This window comes from Hypanus sabinus, chromosome 20, assembly GCF_030144855.1.
Source record: "Hypanus sabinus isolate sHypSab1 chromosome 20, sHypSab1.hap1, whole genome shotgun sequence".
In the NCBI taxonomy this organism is placed as follows: Eukaryota; Metazoa; Chordata; class Chondrichthyes; order Myliobatiformes; family Dasyatidae; genus Hypanus; species Hypanus sabinus.
In genome coordinates, this window is record NC_082725.1 from 40203941 (window position 1) to 40224194 (window position 20254).

The window sequence follows — 20254 nt, forward strand, 5'->3', positions numbered from 1 at the left end:
GGAGCTTGCATATTTGATGGAAAAGCTCACTCTTATTAAGATTCAATTTATAACCAGAAAAACTACTAAACTGAGCAAAAACGAGGATATTTGCTGATGCTAGAAATTTAAACAAAACACACAAAATGCTGGTGAACACAGCAGGCCAGGCAGCATCTATAGAAAGAAGTACAGTTGACGTTTTGGGCCGAGACCCTTTGTCATTACTAACTGAAAGAAAAGATAGTAAGAGATTTGAAAGTAGGAGGGGGAGGGGGAAATCCAAAATGATAGGAGAAAACAGGAGGGGGAAGGATGAAGCTAAGACCTAGAAAGGTGATTGACAAAAGGGATACACAGCTAGAGAAGGGAAAGGATCATGGGACGGGAGGCCTAGGGAGAAAGAAAGGGGGAAGGGAACACCAGAGGGAGATGGAGAGCAGGCAAAGAGTGATAGTGAGGGGCAGAGAGAGGAAAACAAAGGGGGGGGGAATAAATAAATAAATAAATAAAGGATGGGTTAAGAAGGGGAGGAGGGGCATTAATGGAAGTTAGAGAAATCAATGTTCACGCCGTCAGGTTTCTCCATAACTTCTGCCACCTCCAGTGGGATCCCTCTACCAAGCGCACCTATCCCTCCCCCCCTTTCTGCTTTCCACAGGGATAGCTCCCTATGTGACTCCCTTGTCCATTCGTCCCCCTCATCCCTTCCCACTGATCTCCCTCCTGGCACTTATCCTTGTAAGCGGAACAAGTGCTACACCTGCCCTTACAATTCCTCCCTCACCACCATTCAGGGCCCCAGACAGTCCTTCCAGGTGAGGTGACACTTCACCTGTGAGTCGGCTGGTGTGATATACTGCGTCCGGTGCTCCCGGTGTGGCCTTTTATATATTGGTGAGACCTGACGCAGACTGGGAGGTCGTTTCGCTGAGCACTTACTCTCTGTCTGCCAGAGAAAGCAGGATTTCCCAGTGGCCACACATTTTAATTCCTCATCCCATTCCTGTTCTGATATGTCTTTCCATGGCCTCCTCTACTGTCAAGATGAAGCCACACTCAGGTTGGAGGAACAACACCTTATATTCCGTCTGGTAGCCTCCAACCTGATGGCATGGACATTAATTTCTCTAACTTCTGTTAATGCCTCTCCTTCCCTTCTTACCCCATACCTTAAATTTATTTATTTATTCCCCCTCCCTTTCTTTTCTCTCTTTGCCCCTCTCACTTTCACTCTTTTCCTGTTCTCCATCTCCCTCTGGTGCTCCCCTCCCCCTTTCTTTCTCCCTAGGCTTCCCGTCCCAGGATCCTTTCCCTTGTCCACCTCTGTATCCCTTTTGTCAATCACCTTTCCAGCTCTTAGCTTCATCCCTCTCCCTCCTGTCTTCTCCTATCATTTTGGATTCTGCCCCCCACCCCCACTTTCAAATCTCTGACTATTTTTTGTTTCAGTTAGTACTGACAAAGGGTCTTGGGCAAAAATGTTGATTGTACTTCTTCCTATAGATGCTGCCTGGCCTGCTGCATTCACCAGCATTTTGTGTGTGTTGTTTAAACTGAGAAAGTAGTGATATTATTGCAGGGATGGATTTCTCTGGGTTAGAGATATATAGTAACAGGTCATCTGCATATAGTGATACCATATGCATCCCATTCCCACAAATAATGCCAAATATATTGGGTGAATCACGAAGAGAGATCGCCAAGGGCTCCAAGACAATATCAAATAGTAAGGTACTTAAAGGACAGCCCTGTCTAGTACCTCGAAAAAGCCTGAAAAAGGGGGATCTCTGATTATTGGTAAATACAAAAGCCAAAGGTGTATGATATATCAATTTAATCCATGATATAAACTTTGAGCTAAAATTAAGATTCTCGAGCATGTTAAATAAATATTCCCATTGAATTCGATCAAGCGCCTTCTCAGCATCAAGCGAAATAACACATTCTGGAGTTTTAGATGAAGAAGTAGACACAATATTCATTAATCTCTTAACATTGAAATAGGGGTAACGATTTTTAATAAATCCTGTCTGGTCATCAGAGACAATATGTGGCAATACATCTTCCAATCTGATTGCCAGTATTTTGGAAAAGATTTTGGAGTCCACATTCAACAAAGATATAGGTCTATATGATGCACATTCAGTGGGGTCTTTATCATTTATAGGAATAAAAGAAATAGATGCTTCATAAAAGGATTGTGGTAATTTACCTACAAATAAGGCATCCTTAAAGATTCTACATAACCAAGGAGAAAGTAAATTTGAAAAAGATTTTAAATATTCTACTGCATTCCCATCCAAACCAGGAGCTTTACCAGAATTCATCAAATAAATTGCTTTCTTTATTTCTTTTTCCATGATGGGTGTATCTAATGCTAAACATTAATTAAGTGGTAATTTTGGAATATTAAATTTCCTTAAAAATTCATGCAATATGGTAGAATCATCAGGAAATTCTGACTGGTATAAAGAGGTATAGAATTCTTGAAAAGATTTATTAATTTAATCATAGTCAACTGTCAAACTACCATCCTGTTTACGAACTTTAATAATCTGATGTTTAGCCGAAGCAATTTTCAATTGGTTGGCCAATAATATACCCGATTTATCACCATGTGTATAGAATTGACTCTTAGTTTCAAGTAATTGATTTTCAATCGGGGATGTTAATAACAAATTGTGTTGCATCTGAATTTCAACCCTCTTTTTATAAAACTCCAAATTAAGAGCAGCAGAATATATTTTTTAATCAATTTCTTTAATCTTATCAACCAATGTGCATATTTTATTATTAATTCATTTTTTCAATCCAGCAGAATATGATATAATTTGATCATATTTATATCATATTCTGTATGTACTGTAATATTAGCTTACAATTTATAACTTACAATTTGTACATCATCATTAATGCAAAGAATATGAATCAGCATCAATTTGGCTTACTTTAAATTAATATGTTTATATATCATACAGGCCTTGAAGCTAAAGTTAAACTTCAATTGACATGCTTATATTCCTCATACATGATTTGAATCCATTGAAATAAGTGAATATAACAGGTATGCTCATGCATGTCATAAGAGGGAGAAAGTTAGAAGGAGGTGTGTGAGCAGGTTTTCTACACGGCATTTGCAGGTATTGGGACCAGGTTGACAGGGCGTAATGGTGGAAATAGGTAACTTGGTAGCATTTAAGAGGCTGATAGATAGACACGTAGATGCTCATGGAATGGAGGGATGTAAACACACACAAGCAGAAAAGATTTAGTTAAGTTCAGCATTGTATTTAACACTGACACCATGGAAAGAGGAGCCCATTCCTATGCTGTACTGTTCTGACACGTATCCATACTAAAGCTGCTAACATGTCAACCTATTTCAAAGTTTCAAAGTATATTTATTAACAAAGAATGTATAAATTATACAACGTTGAGATCTGTTTGGCTACACAGTCTCAAAACAAGAAACCTGAAAGAACCAATTAAAAAAATAAAGACTGATACCCAATGTACAGAGAAAGGGGGAGAAAACTCAAATTATACAAAGAATAGAAGTGAGCAAGAACATTCTGAACCAAAATGAGTCCTTAGATCCGAACCCTGGAATAGGCCCAATGCTTTGGTACCAGTTCATTATGTTAGCAGGTACAGAGCACAGAGGTCGGGGCAATTTTCATTGCCTCAGTGCCATGGAGAGAGGAGTGAACATCCTATCTATCTGGGTCAGAATTTAAGTTGTCCAAACAGCATATTGTACTCTGCACTATGATTTGCTATCATCATCCTCTGAAAAGTACATAAGTATCTTTTTTGAGGATGACTTTAACTTTGTGTAATTATGCAGACCACTGACACAGAGGATGAACTACAATTTTCCTTAATGTATCTGCAATTTGCATATCTTTTATTGTGCCCTAGTATTAGATCTGAACACTGTAGTGAAGGTGTCTTTTAAAGAAAACCCACTACAATTTGCCTATCACAATGGTTAAGGAGCTTAATCTTCCTTCACTCACATCATAAATAAACATAAAATAGAAAATATTTTAATCTTAAAAATGCTCTAACTAATGATTAATCTGTCTCAAAATATTTTCTTGCAGGACACAATTGCAGAGAGACAATGCTGTAAAATAATTTGCAAGTGCCCAAGGCGATCAGGAATAAGAGGAAATCCAGGAGAAAAAGGATCTTTGGTAAGCCAAACGTTGTAAGCTATTCGACAGAATATGGCTTCTTTATGCGGCTTTGATTGTTGATTAAGTGACTGAACCTCTGAACATTAAACTTTATTGTGTCCCTTAACCAATGGAAGTTGGGGTGTGCAATGTCAATTGAATTTCACTGGTGTCAATGTTTAAAATCTCATTAATGGTAAGTTCACTTCTCTGTGTAAATGAAGGGAGCTCCTCCCTGATCCACCAGCAGACACACCTTATGGTGCCATATCCAGATGGAACCTCTACCAATACCTCCAGAATAATAGGAAAAGCCTTCCTTGACAATCTGGACAAACTGCATATTTTCAATGATTTACTGTGTTAGAAGTTCTGGACATTTCCTGACAGAACTCTACTAGTTGCATGCTGATAAGGGAACCAAAATGCAGGTCATGTGCGTCTTTAGTTCTTTAACATGGTATTGTCTCTTTAACTTTTATGATAGAGCATCAGGACAATTGCAGACTTGTATCAGTTAATTTGGTTGTGTTACGAATGTGCCACAACTCTGAGGGGCCAAAGGGTACAAAGTAGCCCTCTCCTTTTTGAGAATTGCAAGATCGCTATTAGTTCAGGTCTGGGACCCAGGAAATTAGAGAGAGACATGCAGAATCCACAAGGGTTTGGAATGTGTCCTGGCCCCCAGAAAGGCAGAACCATTGATAACGACTATTGTCTGTTGGAGATGGAATTGTGTATTGAGTACAGTACTATTCATTGAAGCCCTCAGGGAATGACCAGAGTGGGCTGGTTGAGGGATTGCATCATGCCAACCTGATTGACATCTGAGACCCCATGAATAAGGATAAAAGAGGGTCTGGGGAACAACCCCTTTAGATGCACCAGGAGAGATGCTACAAATCCTGTGACAGCGTTTAATAGGGACAGCCGGTGGGGGGCTCGCGTGCATCCTTTCCCTTTGCCGGGAATGGGGCCTTACCACAGAAGAAAGGCTTTAGCTAAAGGAGAAACCAACACCAACAGAACTCTGGAAGGATTGAAATCATAAAAGGAAAAGCCGACAAGTTCTAAAAATCTCTCTCTTGACTCCAACCCAAAGGCTGAAGCCTGTATGAACTGAATGAACTGAGTGACTTTTATATTTCCATTGGACAATACATTATCCCTTAGACAATGATAGAGCTATTTCTTATTGATTATTATTATACCCGCACTTTTAGATTTAGTATTGATGATGTATATTATCTGTATGTTTGCATTGATATTATTTTTGTGTATTTTTACCAATAAATACTGTTAAAAATAGTACCATCAGACTTCAACGGACCTCTCTATCTTTGCTGGTAAGTGACCCAGTTACGGGGTTCGTAACAGTTGGTAATGTGGCTCAGATTAAGATTTGATCTTAAGTCTTGATTCAGGGTCATGCAAAACAATCCTGTCTGATTAAAACGTTATTTGAGCTAACACTGAAGCTTCCAGTATCTAATTTTAGCATGCTTGATAATTGTTTTTGCCATGAACTAATTTCAGGGGCAAAAAGGTCAAGAAGGAGTTCAAGGACATGGAGGTGAAGAGGGAAAAGAGGTAAGTCTGATGCGATATAGCAAGTTTTTTCAAGAGTGATGTTTTGTACAGGAATAATTTAAATGCTTAGATATGATAGAGGTGGAGGTATTAAAGGGTGTGATGTGTCACTACTAGTCAGGGAAAATGTAAAGGTGGTGCTCAGACAGAACAGGCTGGAGGACTTACCTACTGAGGCTTTATGGGTGGAACTGATGAAAAATGAAGGGATGACCATGTTGATGGGATTATATTATAGACCACTCCATACTCAGCGGGATTTAGAGGAGTGAATTTGCAGAGACATCACAGACAGTTGCAAGAAAAATACAGTTGTGACAGTAGGTGAAGCTGTTTCTCACAACTACTGGACTATACCTCTTCCCAAACTGTTACTTGTAAAAAAGTACCATCCCCTTCACTCAATTCCTCTATCTCCATGGCATCTGTCTTTGGGATGAGTCTTTTCATTCCAGAAATAATGAGATTTCCTCCTTCTTCAAAGAAAGTGGCTTTCCTTCCTCCACCATCCACACTGCCCTCACCCACATCTCTTCCATTTCATGCATGTCTGTTCTCATCCCATTTACTCACCACCCCTCCAGGGATAGAGTTCCTCTTGTCCTCACCTACCACCCCACCGGCTTTGGTGTCCAGCACTTAATTCTCCATAGCTTCTACCATCTCCAATGGGATCCCACCACCAAACACATCTTTCCCTCCCTCTCACTTTTTGATTTCTGCATGGATTGCTCCCTGCAAGAGTACCTTGTCCATTTGGCCCTCCCCACTGATCTCCCTCTTGGAACTTAACCTTGCAAGTGAAACAGGTGCCACACCTGCCCCTACATCTCCTCCCTCACTACTGTTCAGGGCCCCAAACATACCCTCCAAGTGAGGCGACACTTCACCTGTGAGTCTGTTGTGGTCATCTACTGTATCTGGTGCTCCCAATATGGCCTCCTGTATTTTGGTGAGACCCAACATAGATTGAGAGACCACTTCACCGATCGCCTATTCTCTGTTGGCCACGAAAAGCAGAATCTCCCGGTGACTACCCATTCCCATTTTGACATGTCAGTCCATGGTCTCCTCTACCACCGTGATGAGGCTATACTCAGGTTGGAGGAACAACACCTTATATTCCATCAGGCTTGTCTCCAACCTGATGGCATGAACATCAATTACTCAGACTTACAGTAATTGCCCTCTTTCTCCATTCCCCATTCCTGTTCTCCTCTCTCACCTTATCTCCTTACCTGCCCATCACTTCCTTCTGGTGCACCTCCCCCTTTTCTTTCTTCCGTGGCCTTCTGCCCTCTCCTATCAGATACCTCTTTCTCCACTACGTTATTTATTTCACTGATGGACTTCCCAGCTCTTTACGTCACCTCGCCCCCTCTCCTGGTTTCACCCATCATCTACTACATTAAACTTCTTCCTCCCTCCCCCATCTTCTTACTCTGAAGTCTTGTCTATTTTCTCCCCACTCCAGATGAAAGGTTTTGGCCCAAAGCATTGACAGTTTACTCTTTTCCAGATATGCTGCTTGGCCTGCTGAGTTCCTCTAGAATTTTGTGTTTATTACACAGATTTTCTCTTTTTAGAAAAGTAGCTCTGAAATTTTGAAAGGCAGAGCAGGCTTGAATAGTTAGTTGGGTTGTTCTTTACCTATCGCTTGCAATACAAACAAAGTTGATACAAATGTATTTCTATTCATGCCTTTGCTTTCATACTTGCTTTGTGTTTTCACTTTGGTGAGTGGAAAATGAAAGTATTTCAGACAAAATACAAGGAAGGAATTTTGAAGCTTAAGGACAATGTCTACTATGATGTTTATGTTGTGATTCGGCCTTCTCACTGTCACCAATAAACTGTGTTCCGGCTCTTTAGGGTAGCAGGGGAGGTCCAGGTATTACTGGAGCTCGAGGAGAAGATGGATGCCAAGGTCCCAATGGCCTCAAGGTATGTGGTTTAATTGGATGAAGTTGCATCTTGGCTCAGTTTAAAACTCCAGGATTAACTTAATATTCATTGTTTTTCAGGGATCAAACGGGCGTAGAGGACAGAAGGTAAATACGCTTTCAGGCTTAACCAATTTTCCATCCAAATTTTGCAATTACTTTATAGAATGCCTATTTATCTGTTAGGCATATGTTGTGTATGTGGCCTGGTTACACATCTATGTTATTAATAAAAACGCTGGAGATGGGACATAAGTTTCATGGTTCATTACTGGTAGAGCCCGATCTTGACGCGCACATACAGATCAATATGCACCTGATAGCATATGTAACATGTTATTAGAACATAAATTAGCCCCTTTTTATAATGTAGGCTATATGGTACAGCATATTTCACTGAAGGACTAATGTTCTCTTGACAGGGTGACACGGCTGCCAATGGTTTGGATGGAATAGTTGGAGAGGAGGTATGTGAAGATTCAAGATACTTTTTGTACTGCTGTTTCCAGCATTTCCCCACAACTGGGTTAGATTCGGCTGTAGGACCTAAAGGGCCACATTGCCACTGGAATGCCTATCAAACCTGCATGCCTTTAAATCTGTCAGATATCAGGAAGTTTTTACATAATCACATCAAATTGCACACTTTGCAGTTTAAACGCCTTTCATACTATTTTAATTTGGTTCTCTTTTGTAATTTTCTGCTTTTTCCTGCACTAGAGGTCTTAAGGCACAGAACCCATTGGTTTTGTTTACATACCCACTTCCCATTAAAATGAATGCTCCAAATGTAAAAGTGATGGGATTCTTTGTAGCTTGTTGTCTTAATCTAGTGTTTGCACATGACTTTTTTGACAAAGGAAGAAAGGCCTGACTTTATAAAATTCTTTTCACAGTCTCAGGATTTAGCAAATACTTCCATAACGCAGACAATCTTGTATTGTAGGAAATACAAGTGGCAATTCCTCCATAGTAGGATCTCACAAGCTGTAATGAGATGATGACCAGAGAAACTTATTTGGGGATGTTGATCAAAGATAAATGTCGATCAGATCAGCTGATTGTTTGTCCAGCCTCCTCCTGCAAAGTGGTTTCTTGGGATTTATTTCAACCAGAGGACGGCACCTTTGACAGTACAGAGTATACTTAGAGCAGAACAGGGAGGTGAACCTAGATTTTTGTGTTCAAGTATTTAAATGGGATTTGAGAAATAATCTTCAATTCTGAGAGCAGAGTGGAAACCTTGAGCCACAGCCAATATTGATGGAAAACCGCAGACCGTAATATTGATAGTAGATTTTGTATTTTGCTGGTTTTATTACTGAGTTACTCTCTCAGGAATGTCCAAATGAAATTATAGAGAAAGATCATGTGGGAGTTCAAAGTGTGTGGGAGTTCTTTAAATTTCTCAGTTACTATCTAATCCTTAATGAATATCCCAAAAATAATTTAACAGGTCATTAACATTTATGAGAATATCTTTTAATTGATTATAAAGTTTTCTGCATTGAAATAGTAGCTACACTTCATAGCTGTAAAGTGCTTTTGTGTACCTTGAAATTGTGAGCAAATGTTATATGAATGTAGTAGCATGATTGATTTTCTGTTTCATTTTGTTATCTTATGTATTAAATGGTTTTTGTAAATGAACCCAATATATTATCTTTCAGGGAGATCTTGGAATTCCTGGAGTCGATGGAGAAAAAGGGGCTGATGGAAATACAGTAAAAACTTTTTTTGGATTAGATTTTATTGAATTTAGAATATACACACAAGACATTAAATGCAGTCTGCAACTAAACAACATTAAACGAGAAATTTTTTATTACATCCTCCATCATTAGAAACAGATTATTAATAATCAAAACCCATTTGTCCTCCAGCTATTTGTTCTTTTATTGTTAAATTCATTTTAGGATTAAGCATGTGGTGTGCAGTGCTGGCTTTCTCATTGATTTTAAAAGCTTGACTAAGATTTCCCTGCTTTTTATACTTCGGAGTGCATTTATAAAGCTTGTGAATCCACTCTTTTTAACAATCTTGTTTCTGTGTTCCTCGTAATGAGTATCCCAATTTCTGAGTGTTGATCAGCAAAGTTATGTATACCTGTTCAATTACTAAAAATAGTATAAGCAGAGTACACAAAGACCCATAGAGAGATCTGCATCCAGTAGCTTTCAGAAAATTTCATCTGCTACTTCTCAGTGTTCTCGTTTTAATCTGTCACATATACTCTTCAGGGAAGCAAAGGCAGTCGAGGACCTAAAGGTGACCGTGGAGAACCAGGTCTACAAGGGGACTCAGTAAGTAGATAAATCATCATTATACATTATGTATATTTGCTAAATCATTTTAAACTGCTGGCACCATACTTTCATATGCACAAACATTCTGATGCAGCATTTTTTTATCATTCTTTTGATCAGCACTTGGTTGTACATAGTGAATTTTGTAACAAGCTGGATGCTGAATATTCATTTTGACTTGCCTAATTGGCTACCACTTCAGATTAGATCATAATTCAGGTTTCCTGGTCACATTTAGTTGCTAATTTCCCATTTCTGTGATGGATTGAATTTTATCTTTCTCTGAATATTTTTTTCTTGTAAACAGAAGTGCGTTTTTCCTAATGTGAAGCCTTATTCTCTCAGGAGCTCATTTGCTGCCTGAGGATCACACTGGGATCATAAGATCAGCCTTGACTACTGGACGGAAGTTAATCAAAGTGACCCAAGTTTGTTCCTGTGCTTGGGTACTCTCCGTATGAAGTTTGTATATTCTTCCTGTGACCACATGATTTCATCCCACATCCTAAACAGATGTTATTGGGTTGATTGGGTTCTGTTGGCCTTTGTGAAGGTAATTTAGCATGGGAATCAATAAGAGTTGATGGGCATGTGAGAGAATATTAGTTACAGCAAAGATAGACGGGGGAAAATCAGTCTGATGGGAACGCTCCAAGTTCCAGCATAAGCCTAACAAACAAAATGCCCAACTAACTTGTAAGAAAACATGAACAACGTAGAATTAAAGTTTAGGAAGCCAATAGTGATTCAATTTCATGTGATTCATTCCAAAGATAATGGTACCATCAGCATGGTTAGCATTCACAATCACAAAAAGCTTTAGAAAAATAGTAAACCTACAGCACAATACAAGCCTTATGAACAGCTTCAAGATGGTTGTGCAGCAACCTCTGCAGAGTTGATATCTGTTATTTGTCAAGTGGGGTGCTGTGCACAATACTAATCTGATGAAAATCAGATGTGGGAGCATGCTTCATCGTTGCCGCTGCTTTTGTGAGGTCCGGGTCTCTGCTGAGAAGAACAGGCCCCCAGTCCCTGGGGTTGTGTTGCTGGTGGCCAGTTGTGGGAGCATCGTAGAGCACTCGGCAGAGGTTGGTGCTCAGAGAGGCTATGCCAGAGGGGATGGTCAGAGGCTTGGAACTCGACGGACTCGGAGTCCGCTGCGGTTGGGGCGCTTTCACTGTGTGCTGCGTCTGTTAGGCTGAGTCCAATGGCACCATGGAAGTCCATAGTGGGGGTATTCCCTTCTGCTGCCTGCATGGGATGTTGAGTCTATCGGGACCCTGAGGGCTTGTGGACACTGTGTGGTGGTTTCTTTCGAACTTATAGTCTTTTAACATCTTTGGACTATTTTTACTCTGCCCATGGTCTGTTTTTTTAATCAATTATGGTATTGTTTTCACTGTTGTAACTATATGTTGTATCTATGTGGCTTTGTGTAGGTCTTGTAGCTTTAGTTTTTGGGTTGTTGGGTGGTAGAGTTGGTCTCTTGATTTGGTGTATCTAGGTAGTCTTGTTTTGTCTGGTGGGTTTGGTGCTCCTTTCTGGGAAACACACTAAGATGGTAGCACAATATTAATACACAGCAGTCTCCCCGGACTCTCGATTTGGGGAATGCCAAACGTTATGTGGATTTTCTGGTGTAGTCTGTTTTGTGATATCATTCTGGAGGAATGTTGTTTCATTTTTTAACTGCATTGCAGTTGTGGTTTCTAAATGACAATAAACCAAAATTCAATTCAATTCAAATTCAAAAGGCCCTTTGTCCTTCAAAGTTGTGCTGAACATGTCCCTACCTTAGATGTTACTAAGCTTACCCATAGACCTCTATTTTTCTAATCTCCATGTACCTATTCAAAAGTCTCGTATTCGCCTCCACCACCGTTGCTGGCAGCCCATTCCACGCACTCACCAGTCTCTGCATAGAAAAAACTTACCCCTGACATCTCCTCTGTACATACTCCCCAGCACCTTAAGCCTGTGTCCTCTTGCAGCAACCATTTCAGCCCTGGGGAGAAGCATCTGACTATCCACATGATCAATGCCTCTCATCATCTTATACACCTCTATCAGGTCACCTCCCATCCCCCGTCGCTCCAAGGAGAAAAGGCCGAGTTTACTCAACCAGTTTCCATAAGGCATGCTCCCCAATCCAGGCAACATCCTTGTAAATCTCCTCCGCACCCTTTCTACAGTTTCCACATCCTTCCTGTAGTAAGGCGACCAGAACTGATCACAGTACTCCAAGTGGGGTATGACCAAGGTCCTATATAGCTGGAACATTACGTCTTGGCTCCTAAATTCAATTCCACGATTGATGAAGGCCAATACACCGTATGCCTTCTTAATCACAGGTTCAACCTGCCCAGCAGCTTTGAGCGTCCTATGAACTCGGACCCTAAGATCCCTCTGATCCTCGACACTGCCAAGAGTCTTAGCATTAACACTATATTCTTCTATCATATTTGACCTACCAAAATGAAAGACTTCACACTTATCTGGGTTGAACTCCACCTGCCACTTCTCAGCCCAGTTTTACATCCTACCAATGTCCTGCTGTAACCTCTGACAGCCTTCCACACTATCCACAACACCCCCCAACTTCGGAGTCATCAGCAAACCTACTAACCCATCCCACCACTTCTTCATCCAGATTACTGATAAAAATCACGAAGAGTAAGGGTCCCAGAACAGATCCCTGTGGCACACCACTGGTCACCAACCTCCATGCGGAATATGACCAGTGTACAACCACTCTTTGCATTCTGTGGGCAAACCAGTTCTGGATCCACAAAGCAATGTCCCTTTGGATCCCATGCCTCTTTACTTTCCCAATAAGCTTTGCATGGGGTACCTTATCAAATGCCTTGTTGAAAACCATATACACTACATCTACTGCTCTTCCTTCATCAATGCGTTTAGTTACATCCTCAAAAAATTCAATCAGGCTCATAAGGCATGATCTGCCTTTGACAAAGCCATGCTGATTATTCCTAATCATATTATACCTCTCCAAATGTTCATAAATCCTGTCCCTCAGGATCTTCTCCGTCAACTTTCCAACCACTGAAGTAAGGCTCACTGGTCTATAATTTCCTGGGCTATCTCTACTCCCTTTCTTGAATAAAGGAACAACATCCACAACCATCCAATCCTCCAGAACCTCTCCCATCCTCATTGATGATACAAAGATCATCACCAGAGGCTCAGCAATCTCCTTCCTCACCTCCTACAGTAGCCTGGATTACATCTCATCTGGTCCCAGCGACTTATCCAACTTGATGCTTTCCAAAAGCTCCAGCACATCCTCTTTCTTAATATCTACATGCTCAAGTTTTTCATCCTGCTGCAATTCATCACTGCAATCACCAGGATCCTTTTCCATAATGAATACTGAAGTAAAGTATTGAAGTAGTAAAGTATTAACATAAGTTTCCGGAACTGTGTAATGAAGCTGGTCCAATATCCACAGGAATTCCACAAATTTGACACTGTGTGACAATGGAGTGTTGAAATATTATATAACTTGAAAGGGAACTGGAAAATGATACTAGTTCCTCTTTTCTGCTGGCCTTCTCCTTCCAGGAGGAGGAGTTTCCAGTTTGGCCGGTGCAACATTCAATACACATTGCAGCCACTGTCATCTAGTTGAAGAATGAGTGAACATTTAAGCCAATTCTATTCAAATGGACTACTCTATCTCAAATGCTCTAGGCTCTTTTGAAATGAGCAATGTTATTTGAGAGTACTCCATCACCGACTTCACTTTTCCCTTGGGACCGATAGAAGGGTCACTCATCATAAGGTGCTCAGCCCTGATCTGCTCTTGTAGCATTTATGGTCCTGCTATACTTCAAACTTTCTAGTAAAATGCTGTGGACTCTAAAAGGTGAAAGTAGCTGAATACAAGTGAAACTAAATATAATAAATCATCTAATAAAAGTCTTTTTAAGCCCCAGAACAATGGCTGTGCAGTGAAGCTTTAAGGGCCTTAGTTGTATGAAAGAATTACTTTAACCTAAACCTATTGTCGTAAGAATAAGGGAATATATTTTATTTTTCACTGTGGCTGATTTAACTTCCTATTGACTTTCAATTGTGAAAGACAAAGACCTTCAGTTAGATCTATTATGTGTATTTTTAAAATCTTTTTGAATATGTTTTGTGGTAGCAGTTAGAAAAATCAAAAAGTTCTCTGAATTAAGATGTTGTTTGCTGATGTAAACAAATAATGGATGAATGAATTCTGCCTTGAATTCTAAGACGTAAATAAAGTATCCTGGTTTGGGATCAGTGTTTTCTTTAGCACTTTTTACACTAATTTATTAGCTCTTTAAGCTCAAGCTTACTAAATTGAGGAGATACTTGGATATAAATTAATCAACAAAATGGATGCATTTCTGGGTTGTTTTAAAGTGATCACTTTAATAATAAGCTGCAAAATTACAAGCCACATGAGGCTACAAAACAAGAGAGAACACATAATAAACACATGGCAACAAGGTACCTGAAGGCTAGAAGCAACTGGTTGAGGCTGGATGGTTTGTTGAGTGAACAAGGACTGTGAATCAGAGCTGGGTTTAAATAGGCTGCAGGTGATGAGTTAGAAAGAAGAGGCAGATTGCTCCTGTTAGCTGGGTGGAGACTTAGAGGAGCCTGTATGCACAGCAGGCCTGACAGAAACCACCCCCTACAGCCGACACCTGACTGCATAGGTTGATCCGGATGAGTCCAGTGGAAATCTTCAATAAGGATGGCTCCAAAATGTAACTAATGGCACCCAAGTCCTGTGCTTCAAGCCGTACCCTTCCTAGTTGACCAGGTAATGCATACCCTGTGCACGATGACATGAATCCATCAACTGGTGAACCATGTACACTGGACCACATTCCTCCATCCTAAGTTCTGAGGTGCAGGCTCAGGGAGGTTGAGTGGTCCATGGACAACACACTTGAGGCAGGAGGTTGCTGGCTTCCTTTTCACTGAAGGTGATGGCTAAGTTGTAGTATTCCTGTGGGAGATTGGTGAGATCAACAGGTCACTTGATCTCCACGGATTTACAGTGTGAGGTCAATTAGGATTGCAGGCATGTTGTCTGGCAAGTGGTGCCCCAACTCATCAGTGAACTGCAATGCTAAACAATGTGAGGGTTGTAAGTGGAGAACCAGGGGAAACCAAGATGAGAGGAGCACTGGGTGAGTCAATTTGAAGGAATTGGATGGACTTGTGGTGCCCTCCAATGCTTATTTGTACACCTGTGAGCATGCTCTGACCATCTCAGACCCCAAGGGATGTCTGTCAATGATCGATGCAGAAAGGGTGAGAGATAGACTCAGTATGGAGTCTAATCTGCACACACTCGGTCTGGACCAGAAATTTACCTGCTTCTCCAGAATCTTCGAGAGCCCCTTAAGTGCATGGAGCCATCAGGGTGTGTAGGAGGACAGAGATACTGAGTTGAGCTATGGTGGTGGAACAGGGGGACAAGGAAGCTTGCTAGATAGAAAGCCCTTCATCTATATGTGGTGGTGTCATATCACAGGCGGAGTGAGTATTTGGTACGTGGCACAGGTGAAGTGTCCGATCCACTGTCTCCTTTTCACTTCCCAGATTCATTTCAAGTTTAATTGTCATTCAACCATACATGAATATTCATGAATACAGCTAAATGAAACAGCGTTCCTCCTGGGCCAAGGTGCAAAACACAGTACCAACAGACACACACAGCACAAAACACGCCCAAGATAGCAAGCACAAGTTATATCACAATCACCCAATCAGAGTCCCAAAGCTTGCCCATCAATCCCAGATGGCCGAAAACACGTGCATCTCAGCGGTGAATTCCTCACATATACTGCAAAAAGTAGTTTTATTGTCCGAGTTAGAGGCAGCCCAAGTCTGAGCTTGAATAGTCAAGAGAGAGATAATGGAGGCAATCTTGGCTTGGTGTGTAGAATACAGAGATAGCTGGAGCTCAAAGTGTAAGACTGGATCAGGAAGTAGGTTGGGGTTCTGGCCAAGTGTTCAAGCAACAAAATCCAGGGCTCTTAGGGAGGGGCTTGACTGGTGTGGGATTGTTGTATCGAGGCAGAGAGTTGGTTGAGAGTGGCAAGCAAATGGTTAGTGGTTTTCTGTTGCTGCTGGATTATGTATTCATGTTGGTGGACAACTTCCTTCAGGTGAGCATACTCCGTTGAGTCAATCGACGTTTCACTCACCCTGTTGTGAAATGTAAAGGAAGCTTGACCCAAAAGCAGAGTAGCAGAAATGATACAATGGTGAGCACTAACTTTAATAATGAACTGTAAAATAACAAACCACAAGGGGTCACAAGAGAGAACAGATACTAAACACAACGAAGTAACTAAAGGCTAGGAGCAATTGGTTGAAGCTGGCTTGCTGGTTCATATGAGTGAAAAAACATCATAGCTGAGAGCTGGGTTTAAATAGGCTGCAGGTGATGAGTTAGAAACAAGTGGCTGGTGACTTCTATTAGGTAGATGGAGACTGGGAGGAGTCTGCATTTGCAGGCCTGACACGAGTGATATGAAGCAGTTATCTCTCTACTTACAACTAAGGCAGTAAGCTGTGCTCTTTGACTTGCCTTGAACTTTTGCATTCACTGTGTTGATGTTATCCAATAGCCCAAAGGGAAAGAAGCTCTAGAATTTAATCTTTTGTTTTCATTAATTGCAACATGTGATTTGGGAAAGCAATTCTTCATAAGAAATTTTCAGTGAAAGATGTAAACTTCATTGTTTGTGGTCTTGTGTTATTGATAAAAAACGCACACACACTTTGCTATTCAAAAAGATGTGGTCATTGAGTGCATGCAGGATCTTGACCCATCACATTGTATAAGCAATTTGCCTCCAGCGTTGCTGTCTGACCAACTGAGGTCATCCAGCATCATGAAGACCCTGGAGAGACTTGTTCTGGAGAAGCTCCGGCCTATGGTTAGGCCACACTTAGACCCACTCCAGTTCACCCATTAGCCCCGACTAGGAGTTGAGGATGCCATTGCCTACCTGCTAAACCGTGTCTACGCCCACCTGGACAAGCCGGTGAGCACTGTGAGGGTCATGCTTTTTGACTTCTCCAGTGCATTCAACACCATCTGCCCTGCTCTTCTGGGTGAGAAGCTGATAGTGATACAGATGGATGCTTCCCTGGTGTCATGGATTATTGATTACCTGACTGGCAGACCACAGTACGTGCGCTTGCAACACTGTGTGTCAGACAGAGTGGTCAGCAGCACTGGGGCTCCACAGGGGACTGTCCTGTCTCCCTTTCTCTTCACCATCTACACCTCGGACTTCAACTACAACACAGAGTCTTGCCGTCTTCAGAAGTTTCCTGACAACTCTGCCATAGTTGGATGCATCAGCAAGGGAGATGAGGCTGAGTACAGGGCTATGGTGGGAAACTTTGTCATGTGGTGTAAGCAGAATCATCTGCCGCTTAATGTGAAAAAGACTAAGGAGCTGGTGGTGGACCTGAGGAGGGCTAAGGCACCGGTGACTCCTGTTTCCATCCAAGGGGTCAGTGTGGACATGGTGGAGGATTACAAATACCTGGACATACGAATTGATAATAAACTGGACTGGTCGAAGAACACTGAGGCTGTCTACAAGAAGGGGCAGAGCCATCTCTATTTCCTGAGGAGACCGAGGTCCTTTAACATCTGCCGGACGATGCTGAGGATGTTCTGAGATATAAATGCAACAGGTGCTGTTAAAGTGAAATTAAAGAGAATGTTAGAAACATCCAGCTGCAGAGAGTGCACCTGTAGGGAGAGAAGAACTGGATAACATCACAGGCTGGTGGTAAGTTCTGATACAGAGTGGAAAAGTAATTTTTGAAATATGCTGAATTGAGATTCAAGGGCTGCAATCTGTCCAGTTAGGGGATGAGACATTGACTTTATTTGTGTGTTGAACTTGATTGGGACATTGTAAGATGCCTAGAACAGCAGGGAATCGAATGGAGGACTAAGGTCACAGGCACTAAAGTTCATCAGTGTTAAATCCATTTACTTGCCTGCATTTTATATAATTAACTCTGCAGCAATAATTTTTGCCGCAAGCCATTAAAATTCCACTTGTTCCAGTGTTCATTGTCTTCAGTGTGAGGGAATTCTTAGCTTCTGCTAGTCTTTGTGTGATGATCGGATCTTTAAGATAATGTCACCTCAGTTGTTCCCTGTACATTAGACAAAATAATTTCTCTGCATCTGTTCTATTAAATTATTTTAGCATTTCATACAATTTGATCAGGTGACCTTGATCTTTTGTGCTCATGATTCCAATTCTACAAATGGTCAAAATTACTCAAAATTTAAAATTCTCTCATAGGTATGAGCTGATCTGCTGCTTTATTAATTGCTTGAAAAGTTATTTTCAAACTTCTCCAGAATTATCTCAGAAACAGTCTTTAACAGAATGTGCAAATAAGACATAAGAGACTGCAGATGCTGCAATCTGAAGCCACATTGAGTTCCTCCTGTACTTTGCTGTGTGAGAATAATAGGCCAGTTTCTCAATGAGAGCTATTGTTTGTAAACAAGGTCAACAATTTTGTGACTTTTATGGCTCAAGGGAAAAGATTAATTTTATAAGCTGCTGCATGTCAAGGTATTGTTTTCTGGGTGGATGGTTATTTACACTGCACAGTAACCGTGAGGAACAGAGAAAGGCTTAATTTCATTAGAATAGTTTTGGATATTTGAGAAAGAGTGGAAATAGGAGCAAACTGCAATTTCTGAAGCTTGAGAAAATCATTGTAAGGATTTCTGTTAGCTTTGGGAGTATCTCCAGCAAACTGAGCATGGGTGAGGGAAAGAGAAGGGCCAGTAATTATGAAGCACTGTTCTGCAAGTGATGTCTTAGGGGGCCATGGAAAGCTGAAGTGTGGGAGAGGAGAGGAAAGGAGGTGATGTCAAAGAGCAGATGGAAGAACACTGCTAGGGTGATTGCACTTGTCTGTCCAGAGTCTCATTTAAGGCTTGAGAGGAGCCTGATGGGGGAAGTGGGCTTTTAATCTAAAGGAGGCAGGAACTCTATGTCACATCTCACGTTCCAACCAAGATGGCACGGGAACAGCACAAATTGCATAATGAGTAATTAATACCATGTTTGGACATCAGTAGCCCCTTTGCAAAAGTTTCAGGGTGTTTAAAAACAGCTTGTGTGTCCATATTTGTCCTGCAGGCAGTGTTGAATCATAAATGTACGATCTATCAGAATCAGAATCAGAATCAAAATCAGACTTTAATCGCCAAGTACCTGTGCACATACAAGGAATTTACTTTCGACAGATGTTGTCTCTCTGCTCATAACAATAATAATCATAAATATAAATGAAAATATAGATTATACATACAGGTAGTGCAATCCAAGTAATAGTTAGCCGACAGTTAACCAGCAGTTAACTGTTCAGCAAAGTGACCGCAGTAGGGAAAAAACTTCTCCAGTGCCTATTAGTCATAGTCTGGAGGGATCTGAAGCGCCTACCAGACGGAAGCAGTTCAAACAGTCCGTGCACAGGATGGAAGGAGTCCTTTATGATGTTCCCCACCCTCTTCTTCAACCTGGAAGAGTACAGGTCCACAATAGAGGGCAGGGAGGCTCCAATGATGCGCTCGGCAGTCCTCACTGTGCGCTGCAGTCTGGTTCTATCCTGCTTAAAGACTACTAATAATGAAAACTGAAAAATGTCTGCATAAAAACTCCCCAGAAAATCCTGGAAACATTGAGAATCTGTAGAAATGGGAAAAGAGTTCTCATTTTAGGTCGGAGACAACCTTGTCAGATTAATAAATCCTTGAGTAGATTTTGTATGTAAATCGTATATACTTTTTATTTCAGGGTGCACCTGGTGTAGATAATTACTCTCAAGGAAGGAAGGGTGACAAAGGACAACGTGGTATACAGGTACACTCTTTATCCCTTTTTTATTTAATCAGAATGGATTTCAGAGAGAATATAGAATATGCTGTAATTAGTATATAGAGTGTTTAGTAAAGTTGACAGAGGATTTCCAGGCATGTATGTTAGGTGTAAATACAGAACTTTTAAAATTTCATTCATGTCATAGATCCACAGAGTTACACAGCACTGAAACAGGTCTTTTGGTCCATCTACTTCGTGCCAACCAAGATTCCTACCTCAGCTCATCCCATTTCCCTTTAAACCTTTCCTATTTGTGCATATGCCCAACTAATTTCTAAACATTGTAATTGTACCTGCCTTCA

At 41.0% G+C, this 20254-nt stretch overlaps 1 protein-coding gene across 1 annotated transcript in view; it reads left to right on the top strand.

Annotated features, from left to right (window-relative positions):
• The first annotated feature begins 4099 nt into the window (after positions 1-4099).
• Positions 4100-20254, top strand: part of LOC132378451 (collagen alpha-2(VI) chain-like) — a 48125-nt gene continuing 31970 nt past the window's right edge. The window contains exons 1-8 of the mRNA XM_059945376.1: positions 4100-4181; positions 5700-5753; positions 7626-7697; positions 7778-7804; positions 8119-8163; positions 9367-9420; positions 9937-9999; positions 19869-19934. The gene's annotated coding sequence lies outside the window, so the exon portion shown is untranslated. The remainder of the gene's footprint in view (positions 4182-5699; positions 5754-7625; positions 7698-7777; positions 7805-8118; positions 8164-9366; positions 9421-9936; positions 10000-19868; positions 19935-20254) is intronic.